Raw genomic sequence first — 12,836 nt, 5'->3', positions numbered from 1 at the left:
AGAATTTGTCCATTTCTTCCAGATTGTCCATTTTATTGGCATAGAGTTGCTTGTAGTAATCTCTCATGATTTTTTTTATTTCTGCAGTGTCAGTTGTTATTTCTCCTTTCTCATTTCTAATTCTATTGATTTGAGTCTTCTCCCTTTTTTGCTTGATGAGTCTGGCTAGTGGTTTATGTATTTTGTTTGTCTTCTCAAAGAACCAGCTTTTAGTTTTATTGATCTTTGCTATCGTTTCCTTCATTTCTTTTTCATTTATTTCTGATCTGATTTTTATGATTTCTTTCCTTCTGCTAGCTTTGGGGCTTTTTTGTTCTTCTTTCTCTAATTGCTTGAGGTGCAAGGTTAGGTTGTTTATCCGAGATGTTTCCTGCTTCTGAAGGTGGGCTTGTATTGCTATAAACTTCCCCCTTAGAACTGCTTTTGCTGCATCCCATAGGTTTTGGGTCGTTGTGTCTCCATTGTCATTTGTTTCTGGGTACTTTTTTATTTCCTCTTTGATTTCTTCAGTGATCACTTCATTATTAAGTAGTGTATTGTTTAGCCTCCATGTGTTTGTATATTTTACAGATCTTTTCCTGTAATTGATATCTAGTCTCATGGCGTTGTGGTCAGAAAAGATACTTGATACAATTTCAATTTTCTTAAATTTACCAAGGCTTGATTTGTGAGCCAAGATATGATCTATCCTGGAGAATGTTCCATGAGCACTTGAGAAAAATGTGTATTCTGTTGTTTTTGGATGGAGTGTCCTATAAATATCAATTAAGTCCATCTTGTTTAATGTATCATTTAAAGCTTGTGTTTCCTTATTTATTTTCATTTTGGATGATCTGTCCATGGGTGAAAGTGGGGTGTTAAAGTCCCCTACTATGAATGTGTTACTGTCAATTTCCCCTTTTATGGCTGTTAGTATTTGCCTTACGTATTGAGGTGCTCCTATGTTGGGTGCATAAATATTTACAATTGTTAAATCTTCTTCTTGGATCGATCCCTTGATCATTATGTAGTGTCCTTCTTTATCCCTTTTAATAGTCCTTATTTTAAAGTCTATTTTGTCTGATATGAGAATTGCTACTCCACCTTTCTTTTGGTTTCCATTTGCATGGAATATCTTTTTCCATCCCCTTACTTTCAGTCTGTATGTGTCTCTAGGTCTGAGGTGGGTCTCTTGTAGACAGCATATATAAGGGTCTTGTTTTTGTATCCATTCAGCCAATCTGTGTCTTTTGGTGGGAGCATTTAGTCCATTTACATTTAAGGTAATTATCGATATGTATGTTCCTATTCCCATTTTCTATATTGTTTTGGGTTCGTTATTATAGGTCGTTTCCTTCTTTTGCATTTCTTATCTAGAGAAGTTCCTTTAGCAATTGTTGTAAAGCTGGTTTTGTGGTGCTGAACTCTCTCAGCTTTTGCTTGTCTGTAAAGGTTTTAATTTCTCCATCAAATCTGAATGAGATCCTTGCTGGGTAGAGTAGTCTTGGTTGCAGGTTTTTCTCCTTCATCACTTTCAGTATGTCCTGCCACTCCCTTCTGGCTTGTAGGGTTTCTGCTGAGAGATCAGCTGTTAACCTTATGGGGATTCCCTTGTGTGTTATTTGTTGTTTTTCCCTTGCTGCTTTTAATATGCTTTCTTTGTATTTAATTTTTGATAGTTTGATTAGTATGTGTCTTGGCGTATTTTTCCTTGGATTTATCCTGTATGGGACTCTCTGTGCTTCCTGGACTTGATTAACTATTTCCTTTCCCATATTAGGGAAGTTTTCAACTATAATCTCTTCAAATATTTTCTCAGTCCCTTTCTTTTTTTCTTCTTCTTCTGGAACCCCTATAATTCGAATGTTGGTGCGTTTAATGTTGTCCCAGAGGTCTCTGAGACTGTCCTCAGTTCTTTTCATTCTTTTTTCTTTATTCTGCTCTGCAGTAGTTATTTCCACTACTTTATCTTCCAGGTCACTTATCCGTTCTTCTGCCTCAGTTATTCTGCTATTGATCCTATCTAGAGTACTTTTAATTTCATTTATTGCGTTGTTCATCGTTGCTTGTTTCATCTTTAGTTCTTGTAGGTCCTTGTTAACTGTTTCTTGCATTTTGTCCATTCTACTTCCAAGATTTCGGATCATCCTTACTATCATTATTCTGAATTCTTTTTCAGGTAGATTGCCTATTTCCTCTTCATTTGTTAGGTCTGGTGGGTTTTTATCTTGCTCCTTCATCTGCTGTGTGTTTTTCTGTCTTCTCATTTTGCTTATCTTACTGTGTTTGGGGTCTCCTTTTTGCAGGCTGCACGTTCGTAGTTCCCGTTGTTTTTGATGTCTGTCTCCAGTGGCTAAGGTTGTTTCAGCGGGTTGTGTAGGCTTCCTGGTGGAGGGGACTAGTGCCTGTGTTGTGCTGGATGAGGCTGGATCTTGTCTCTCTAGTGGGCAGGTTCACGTCTGGTGGTGTGTTTTGGGGTGTCTGTGGCCTTGTTATGATTTTAGGCAGCCTCTCTGCTAATGGGTGGGGTTATGTTCCTGTTTTGCTAGTTGTTTGGCATAGGTTGTCCAGCACTGTGGCTTGCTGGTCGTTGAGTGAAGCTGGGTGCTGGTGTTAAGATGGAGGTCTCTGGGAGATTTCCACCGTTTAATATGTGGAGCTGGGAGGTCTCTTGTTGATCAGTGTCCTGAAGTTGGCTCTCCTACCTCAGAGGCAGAGCCCTGCCTCCTGGGCTGGAGCACCAAGAGCCTTTCATCCACACGGCTCAGAATAAAAGGGAGGAAAAGTAGAGAGAATTATTAGAAGTATGAGTAAAGAAAGAAGGAAAGGAGGAAAGGAAGGAAGGAAGAAAGAAGCAAAGAAGGAAAGAAAGGAGTGAGGGAGGGAGGGAGGAAGGAAGGAAGGAGGGAAAGAAGGAGAAAATGTAGAGAGAATTAGTAGAAGTATGAGGAAAGAAAGAGGGAAAGGAGGAAAGGAAGGAAGGAAGAAAGAAGCAAAGAAGGAAAGAAAGGAGGGAGGGAGGGAGGGAGGGAGGGAGGAAGGAAGGAAAGAAGGAGGGAAAGAAGGAGAAAATGTAGAGAGAATTAGTAGAAGTTTGAGGAAAGAGAGAAGGAAAGGAGGAAAGGAAGGAAGGAAGAAAGAAGCAAAGAAGGAAAGAAAGGAGGGAGGGAGGGAGGAAGGAAGGAAGGTAGGAGGGAAAGAAGGAGAAAATGTAGAGAGAATTAGTAGAAGTATGAGGAAAGAAAGAAGGAAAGGAGGAAAGGAAGGAAGGAAGAAAGAAGCAAAGAAGGAAAGAAAGGGAGCGAGGGGGGAAGGAAGGAAGGAAGGAGGGAAAGAAGGAGAAAATGTAGAGAGAATTAGTAGAAGTTTGAGGAAAGAAAGAAGGAAAGGAGGAAAGGAAGGAAGGAAGAAAGAAGCAAAGAAGGAAAGAAAGGAGGGAGGGAGGGAGGGAGGAAGGGAGGAAGGAAGGAGGGAAAGAAGGAAAAAAGACTGAAAGAAAGAAGATACAGTAAAAATAAAATAAAGTATAATATAGTTATTGTACTAAAAAATATTTAGAAAGAAAAAAAAAAAGAACAGATAGAACCCTAGGACAAATGTTGGAAACAGAGCTATACAGAGAAAATCTTACACAGAAGCATACACATACGTGTTCACAAAGAGAGGCAAAGGGGGAAAAATCATAAATCCTGCTCCCAGAGACCACCTCCTCAACCTGGGGTGATTCGCTGTCTAAAGGAGGGAAGGAAGGAAGGAAAGAAAGAAAGAACGAAGGTAAAGTACAATAATGTTATTACAATTAAAATTAATTATTAAGAAAAAAAAAATTTTTTTTAAAAAAAACCATGGACGGATAGAGCCCTAGGACAAATGTTGGAAGCAAAGTTATACAGAGAAAATCTTACACAGAAGCATACACATACACGTTCACAAAGAGAGGCAAAGGGGGAAAAATCATAAATCCTGCTCCCAGAGACCACCTCCTCAACCTGGGGTGATTCGCTGTCTAAAGGAGGGAAGGAAGGAAGGAAAGAAAGAAAGAAAGAACGAAGGTAAAGTACAATAAAGTTATTACAATTAAAATTAATTATTGAGAAAAAAAATTTTTTTTTAAAAAAAACCATGGGCGGATAGAGCCCTAGGACACCTGTTGGAAGCAAAGCTATACAGAGAAAATCTTACACAGAAGCATACACATACGCGTTCACAAAGAGAGGCAAAGGGGGAAAAATCATAAATCCTGCTCCCAGAGACCACCTCCTCAACCTGGGGTGATTCGCTGTCTAAAGGAGGGAAGGAAGGAAGGAAAGAAAGAAAGAACGAAGGTAAAGTACAATAAAGTTATTACAATTAAAATTATTAAGAAAAAAAAATTTTTTTAAAAAAACCATGGACGGATAGAGCCCTAGGACAAATGTTGGAAGCAAAGCTATACAGAGAAAATCTTACACAGAAGCATACACATACACGTTCACAAAGAGAGGCAAAGGGGGAAAAATCATAAATCCTGCTCCCAGAGACCACCTCCTCAACCTGGGGTGATTCGCTGTCTAAAGGAGGGAAGGAAGGAAGGAAAGAAAGAAAGAAAGAACGAAGGTAAAGTACAATAAAGTTATTACAATTAAAATTAATTATTAAGAAAAAAAAATTTTTTTTAAAAAAACCATGGATGGATAGAGCCCTAGGACAAATGGTGGAAGCAAAGCTATACAGAGAAAATCTTACACAGAAGCATACCCATACACGTTCACAAAGAGAGGCAAAGGGGGAAAAATCATAAATCCTGTTCCCAGAGACCACCCCCTCAACCTGGGGTGATTCGCTGTCTAAAGGAGGGAAGGAAGGAAGGAAGGAAAGAAAGAAAGAACGAAGGTAAGGTACAATAAAGTTATTACAATTAAAATTAATTATTAAGAAAAAAAAATTTTTTTTTTTTAAAAAAAACCATGGACGGATAGAGCCCTAGGACAAATGGTGGAAGCAAGAGTATACAGACAAGATCTCACACAGAAGCATACACGCACACATTCACAAAAAGAGGAAAAGGGAAAAAAATCACAGATCTCGCTCCTAAATTCCCCCTCTTCAATTTGGGATCACTCCCTGTCTATTCAGGTATTCCACAATGCAGGGCACATCAAGTTGTTTGTGGAGCTTCAATCCGCCGCCTCCGCGGCTGCCGGGAGAGACCTCCCCCTCTCCTCCCTGCTCTCACAGCTCACAGGAGCTCAACTTTGTACCCGGCCCTGCCCCTGCGCGCAGGTCGCTGGAGGGCGTCTGTTTTTTGCTCAGACAGGATGGGGTTAAAGGAGCCGCTGATTTGGGAGCTCCGGCTCACTCAGGCCGGGGGTTGGGGGATGGGGGAAGGAGGGGCACTGCGTGCGGGGCGGGCCTGCGGCGGCAGAGGCGGCGTGACGCTGCGGCAGAGGCCGGCGTGACGCTGCACCAGAGGCCGGCGTGACGCTGCACCAGCCTGAGACCTGCCGTGCGTACTCCCGGGGAAGTTGTCCCTGGATCCCGGGAACCTGGCAGTGGCGGCCTGCACAGGCTCCGGGAAAGAGGGGCGCGGAGAGTGACCTGTGCTCGCACACAGCCCCCCTGGTGGTGGCAGCAGCAGCCCCAGCATCTCCCGCCCGTCTCTGGGGTCCGCGGTTTCAGCCGCGGCTCGCGTCCGTCTCTGGGGCTCGCGCTTCCCGCCGCGGCTCGCGCCCGTCTCGGGGGCTCGCGCCCTCAGCCGCGGCTCGCGCCCGTCTTTGGGGTTCACGCTTTTAGCCGCGGCTCGCGCCCGTCTCTGGAGTTCCTTTAAGCAGCGCTCTTAAACCCCTCTCCTCGCGCACCAGGAAACAAAGAGGGAAGAAAAAGTCTCTTGCCTCTTCGGCCGGTGCAGGCTTTTCCCCGAACTCCCTCCCGGCTAGTCGTGGCGCACCAACCCCTTCAGGCTATGCTCAAGCCGCCAACTCCAGTCCTCTCCCTGCGCTCCGTCCAAAACCGAAACCCGAGCCTCAGCTCGCAGCCCCGCCCGCCCCGGCGGGTGAGCAGACAAGCCTCTCGGGTTGGTGAGTGCCGGTCGGCACCGATCGTCTGTGCAGGAATCTCCCCGCTTTGCCCTCCGCACCCGTCGCTGTGCACCACTCCGCGGTCCCGAAGCTCCCCCCTCCGCCTCCCGCAGTCTCCGCCCGCGAAGGGGCTTCCTAGTGTGTGGAAACTTTTCCTCCTTCACAGCTCCCTCCCACTGGTGCAGGTGCCGTCCTTATTCTTTTGTCTCTGTTTTTTCTTTTTTCTTTTGCCCTACCCAGGTACGTGGGGAGTTTCTTGCCTTTTGGGAGGTCTGAGGTCTTCTGCCAGCCTTCAGTAGGAGTTCTGTAGGAGTTGTTCCACGCGTAGATGTATTTCTGGTGTATCCGTGAGGAGGAAGGCGATCTCCACGTCTTACTCTTCCGCCATCTTCCCGCCGACTCCCTCCCTTTTTTTCTTGATGAGTCTGGCTAGTGGTTTATCTATTTTGTTTATCTTCTCAAAGAACCAGCTTTTAGTTTTATTGATCTTTGCTATTGTTTCCTTCATTTCTTTTCCATTTATTTCTGATCTGATTTTTATGATTTCTTTCCTTCTGCTAGCTTTGGGGTTTTTTTGTTCTTCTTTCTCTAATTGCTTGAGGTGCAAGGTTAGGTTGTTTATTCGAGATGTTTCCTGCTTCTTAAGGTGGGCTTGTATTGCTATAAACTTCCCCCTTAGAACTGCTTTTGCTGCATCCCATAGGTTTTGGGTCGTTGTGTCTCCATTGTCATTTGTTTCTAGGTATTTTTTGATTTCCCCTTTGATTTCTTCAGTGATCACTTCATTATTAAGTAGTGTATTGTTTAGCCTCCATGTGTTTGTATTTTTTAAAGATCTTTTCCTGTAATTGATATCTAGTCTCATGGCGTTGTGGTTGGAAAACATACTTGATACAATTTCAGTTTTCTTAAATTTACCAAGGCTTGATTTGTGACCCAAGATATGATCTATCCTGGAGAATGTTCCATGAGCACTTGAGAAAAATGTGTATTCTGTTGTTTTTGGATGGAGTGTCCTATAAATATCAATTAAGTCCATCTTGTTTAATGTATCATTTAAAGCTTGTGTTTCCTTATTTATTTTCATTTTGGATGATCTGTCCATGGGTGAAAGTGGGGTGTTAAAGTCCCCTACTATGAATGTGTTACTGTTGATCTCCCCTTTTATGGTTGTTAGTATTTGCCTTATGTATTGAGGTGTTCCTATGTTGGGTGCATAAATATTTACAATTGTTATATCTTCTTCTTGGATCGATCCCTAGATCATTATGTAGTGTCCTTCTTTGTCCCTTTTAATAGTCCTTATTTTAAAGTCTATTTTGTCTGATATGAGAATTGCTACTCCAGCTTTCTTTTGGTTTCCATTTGCATGGAATATCTTTTTCCATCCCCTTACTTTCAGTCTGTATGTGTCTCTAGTTCTGAAGTGGGTCTCTTGTAGACAGCATATATAAGGGTCTTGTTTTTGTATCCATTCAGCCAATCTGTGTCTTTTGGTGGGAGCATTTAGTCCATTTACATTTAAGGTAATTATCGATATGTATGTTCCTATTTCCATTTTATATATTGTTTTGGGTTCGCTACTATAGGTCATTTCCTTCTCTTGTGTTTCGTGTCTAGAGAAGTTCCTTTAGCATTTTTGTAAAGCTGGTTTGGTGGTGCTGAACTCTCTCAGCTTTTGCTTGTCTGTAAAGGTTTTAATTTCTCCATCAGATGTGAATGAGATCCTTGCTGGGTAGAGTAGTCTTGGTTGCAGGCTATTCTCCTTCATCACTTTCAGTATGTCCTGCCACTCCCTTCTGGCTTGTAGGGTTTCCGCTGAGAGATCAGCTGTTAACCTTATGGGGATTCCCTTGTGTGTTATTTGTTGTTTTTCCCTGGCTGCTTTTAATATGCTTTCTTTGTATTTAATTTTTGACAGTTTGATTAATATGTGTCTTGGCGTGTTTCTCCTTGTATTTATCCTGTATGGGACCCTCTGTGCTTCCTGGACTTGATTAACTATTTCCTTTCCCATATTAGGGAAGTTTTCAACTATAATCTCTTCAAATACTTTCTCAGTCCCTTTCTTTCTTTCTTCTTCTTCTGGAACCCCTATAATTCGAATGTTGGTGCGTTTCATGTTGTCCCAGAGGTCTCTGAGACTGTCCTCAGTTCTTTTCATTCTTTTTTCTTTATTCTGCTCTGCAGTAGTTATTTCCACTACTTTATCTTCCAGGTCACTTATCCGTTCTTCTGCCTCAGTTATTCTGCTATTGATCCTATCTAGAGTGATTTTAATTTCATTTATTGCATTGTTCATCGTTGCTTGTTTCATCTTTAGTTCTTGTAGGTCCTTGTTAACTGTTTCTTGCATTTTGTCCATTCTACTTCCAAGATTTTGGATCATCCTTACTATCATTATTCTGAATTCTTTTTCAGGTAGATTGCCTATTTCCTCTTCATTTGTTAGGTCTGGTGGGTTTTTATCTTGCTCCTTCATCTGCTGTGTGTTTTTCTGTCTTCTCATTTTGCTTATCTTACTGTGTTTGGGGTCTCCTTTTTGCAGGCTGCACTTTCGTAGTTCCCGTTGTTTTTGATGTCTGTCTCCAGTGGCTAAGGTTGTTTCAGCGGGTTGTGTAGGCTTCCTGGTGGAGGGGACTAGTGCCTGTGTTGTGCTGGATGAGGCTGGATCTTGTCTCTCTAGTGGGCAGGTTCACGTCTGGTGGTGTGTTTTGGGGTGTCTGTGGCCTTATTATGATTTTAGGCAGCCTCTCTGCTAATGGGTGGGGTTGTGTTCCTGTTTTGCTAGTTGTTTGGCATAGGTTGTCCAGCACTGTGGCTTGCTGGTCGTTGAGTGAAGCTGGGTGCTGGTGTTAAGATGGAGGTCTCTGGGATATTTCCACCGTTTAATATTATGTGGAGCTGGGAGGTCTCTTGTTGACCAGTGTCCTGAAGTTGGCTCTCCTACCTCAGAGGCAGAGCCCTGACTCCTGGCTGGAGCACCAAGAGCCTTTCACCCACACAGCTCAGAATAAAAGGGAGAAAAAGTAGGGAGAATTAGTAGAAGTATGAGTAAAGAAAGAAGGAAAGGAGGAAAGGAAGGAAGGAAGAAAGAAGCAAAGAAGGAAAGAAAGGAGGGAGGGAGGGAGGAAGGAAGGAAGGAGGGAAAGAAGGAAAAAAGACAGAAAGAAAGATGATACAGTAAAAATAAAATAAAGTATAATATAGTTATTGAATTAAAAAATATTTAGAAAAAAAAAAAGGGACGGATAGAACCTTAGGACAAATGTTGGAAGCAAAGCTATACAGAGAAAATCTTACACAGAAGCATACACATACACCTTCACAAAAAGAGGTAAAGGGGGAAAAAATCATAAATCCTGCTCCCTGAGACCACCTCCTCAATTTGGGGTGATTCGTTGTCTAAAGGAGGGAAGGAAGGAAGGAAAGAAAGAAAGAACGAAGGTAAAGTATAATAAAGTTATCACAATTAAACTTAATTATTAAGAAAAAGAATTTTTAAAGAAAAGTCATGGATGGATAGAGCCCTAGGACAAATGGTGGAAGCAAGAGTATACAGACAGGATCTCACACAGAAGCATACACGTACACATTCACAAAAAGAGGAAAAGGGAAAAAAATCATAGATCTCGCTCCTAAATTCCACCTCTTCAATTTGGGATCATTCCTTGTCTATTCAGGTATTCCACAGATGCAGGGTATATCAAGTTGATTGTGGAGCTTTAATCCGCTGCTTCTGTGGCTGCTGGGAGAGATTTCCCTTTCTCTTCTTTGTTCTCACAGCTCACAGGAGCTCAGCTTTGGATTTGGCCCTGCCTCTGCGTGTAGGTCGCTGGAGGGCGTCTGTTTTTTCGCTCAGACAGGACGGGGTTAAAGGAGCCGCTGATTCGGGGCCTCCGGCTCACTCAGGCCGGGGGTTGGGGGATGGGGGTAGGAGGGGCACTACGTGCGGGGCGGGCCTGCAGCTGCAGAGGCAGCGTGACGTTGCGGCAGATGCCGGCGTGATGTTGCACCAGCCTGAGACCCGCCGTGCGTACTCCCGGGGAAGTTGTCCCTGGATCCCGGGAACCTGGCAGTGGCGGGCTGCACAGGCTCCGCGGAAGAGGGGTGTGGAGAGTGACCTGTGCTCGCACACAGGCCCTTGGTGGCGGCAGCAGCAGCCTTAGCGTCTCCCGCCCGTCTCTGGGGTCTGCGGTTTTAGCCGCGGCTCGCGCCCGTCTCTGGGGTTTGCGCTTTCAGCCGCGGCTCGCGCCCGTCTCGGGGGCTCGCGCCCTCAGCCGCGGCTCGCGCCCGTCTCTGGGGTTCGCGCTTTTAGCCGCGGCTCGCGCCCTTCTCTGGAGATCCTTTAAGCAGCGCTCTTAAACCCCTCTCCTCGCGCACCAGGAAACAAAGAGGGAAGAAAAAGTCTCTTGCCTCTTCGGCAGGTGCAGGCTTTTCCCCGAACTCCCTCCCGGCTAGTCGTGGTGCACTAACCCCTTCAGGCTATGTTCAAGCCGCCAACCCCAGTCCTCTCCCTGAGCTCCGTCCAAAACCAAAACCCGAGCCTCAGCTCGCAGCCCCGCCCGCCCCGGCGGGTGAGCAGACAAGCCACTCGGGCTGGTGAGTGCCGGTCAGCACCGATCCTCTGTGCAGGAATCTCCCCGCTTTGCCCTCCGCACCCGTCGCTGTGCACTACTCCGCGGTCCCGAAACTCCCCCCTCCGCCTCCCGCAGTCTCCGCCCGCGGAGGGGCTTCCTAGTGTGTGGAAACTTTTCCTCCTTCACAGCTCCCTCCCACTGGTGCAGGTGCCGTCCTTATTCTTTTGTCTCTGTTTTTTCTTTTGCCCTACCCAGTTACGTGGGGAGTTTCTTGCCTTTTGGGAGGTCTGAGGTCTTCTGCCAGCCTTCAGTAGGAGTTCTGTAGGAGTTGTTCCATGTGTGGATGTATTTCTGGTGTATCCGTGGGGAGGAAGGCGATCTCCGCGTCTTACTCTTCCGCCATCTTCAAGGTCCCCTTCTAGGCTGTTTTTAATGGGCATAGAGCGATATTGAGAAAGGAAGTACTCCATCCAACTCTTTTTAGTGACAGTTTCATAATTAGGCAGGAAATTACTTTAGTTGCCAGAGACTACTAGCTGCAAATAATCCCTTCTCATGGAGAGCAAGTAGGGAATCCAGAAAGAGAAGTGGAGAAAATTTTCATCTGAGGAATGCTGTTTCTTGAACATGCCAGTCTCGTTTCTATCTTTTTCTCTGGCTGTTCCTTCTCCTGGAAGGATGTTTACAGGAGTGATGTTTATATGACTAGCTGCTCTTGTTCAGATCTTAGATTAAATTTAAATTTTTCAAAAAAAGTTAGTTCCTGACCAATCAACTCAAAGTAGACCTTATCGTGATCTAGCTCTTTTCTTGTTTGTTTTACATGTCGATTTACTTACTGCACTCCCCCACAGTGTAAGCTGGCTCTTTGTCCATCTAGGTCACTAAATCCCAGTGGGTCATATGCATGTGTATTTAGTACACAGCAGGCATTAAAAAAATATTTGTTGAATGAAGTTTTGAACGGGCAGACCATATTTCAACACTAAGAGTGCAAAGAACAGTGATGAAATAAAATTCGTGTTTTATAGAAGACAAGAAAATTTAAGCATAAAAATTATCTCTACCCATTTTGGCCTCCTCCCTTCCCTTCAGCGTGTCTTGTGCTTCTGCATTAATCCTGAAGAGATAATATTCCTTCCTAGTCTTGTAAGCGGTCATGATGACCCACTACTCACTTTGTACACGCAGATCTGGATTGTGTTAACTGTCAGAACGTCATTTGATGAGTAACTCTTGGTCTCAGAAATATATGTAATTGTGCTTGACCTTTAATAGGTGGAAGAGTCCTCAGAGTTTTCTGAAAGATTGTCTCCTGGGTTACAATCCTCAGATAGGCTCAAATAAAATTTTCTATTTCGTTCTTAGATTGATTATTAATTAATTTTTCATCAACAATAGACAGTCATTGACTTATTGCTAATAATTCACTACTCTCTATGTATGGAGAAACCACTTAATGATGGTGGTGAAGGAGATACTCAATAGAAGTTTCCTGAATAAATCAAAAAGCAAGGAGTCAATTTAGTTGGTAGTTGACGATGGAGCTATAGTCAATGAGAGTGTGTTTTAGAAGTAATTTACCAATCGCTGGCCCCAGGATGAGGCAAGGTACAGTGAACAGAGGATGTCAAGGTCTTTTACATCTAAGCAGTCCATCCTCACATGTTGTCCCATGACTGCCCAGGCACCTTTCCCCAATTCTTTTAGCAGCACCTGAATTCTGCTCCTTTTAATCTTTCTGCTCCTCTAACCTTCCATCAATCAAATCTCATCTACCATATACTCTTTCACAAAAAGCCTTGTTCAACAGATAGTGTTTTCAATAGCTTTCCTCCTCTTTGACTTCTCATGCAACCCAATTAATAAAATAAATTAGAATGTATTTTAATAGCACTCTCCTTTGTTCATTGTTCAGTAATGAATAGTGGACTGGCTCAAGCACCATCAGCAGAAAGCAGAAAGATAGTTTAGTAAACAGTTCAAGAATGGGCCAGTATCTATTAAAAGGCTGAAAGAGGAGTGTGTTTTGGGCCCATGTCTACTGAGGCAGAAATTCCATTTTGCTAACACCCCCTCCACATCCATTGTCTGAAGGATGCACTGCTGTTGACTTACTAAGTGGGCCCAAATGATCCCTGTTGGGCCTTTGAAATTCCCGTGGAAATTTGTCAATTCTATCTATTCTCCGAGCAGCCAGCCATGGCTAATGGCAGGCCAA

Source organism: Phocoena sinus, chromosome 17 (assembly GCF_008692025.1).
Source record: "Phocoena sinus isolate mPhoSin1 chromosome 17, mPhoSin1.pri, whole genome shotgun sequence".
Taxonomy (NCBI): domain Eukaryota; kingdom Metazoa; phylum Chordata; class Mammalia; order Artiodactyla; family Phocoenidae; genus Phocoena; species Phocoena sinus.
Note: the sequence above shows the minus strand (reverse complement) of the source record.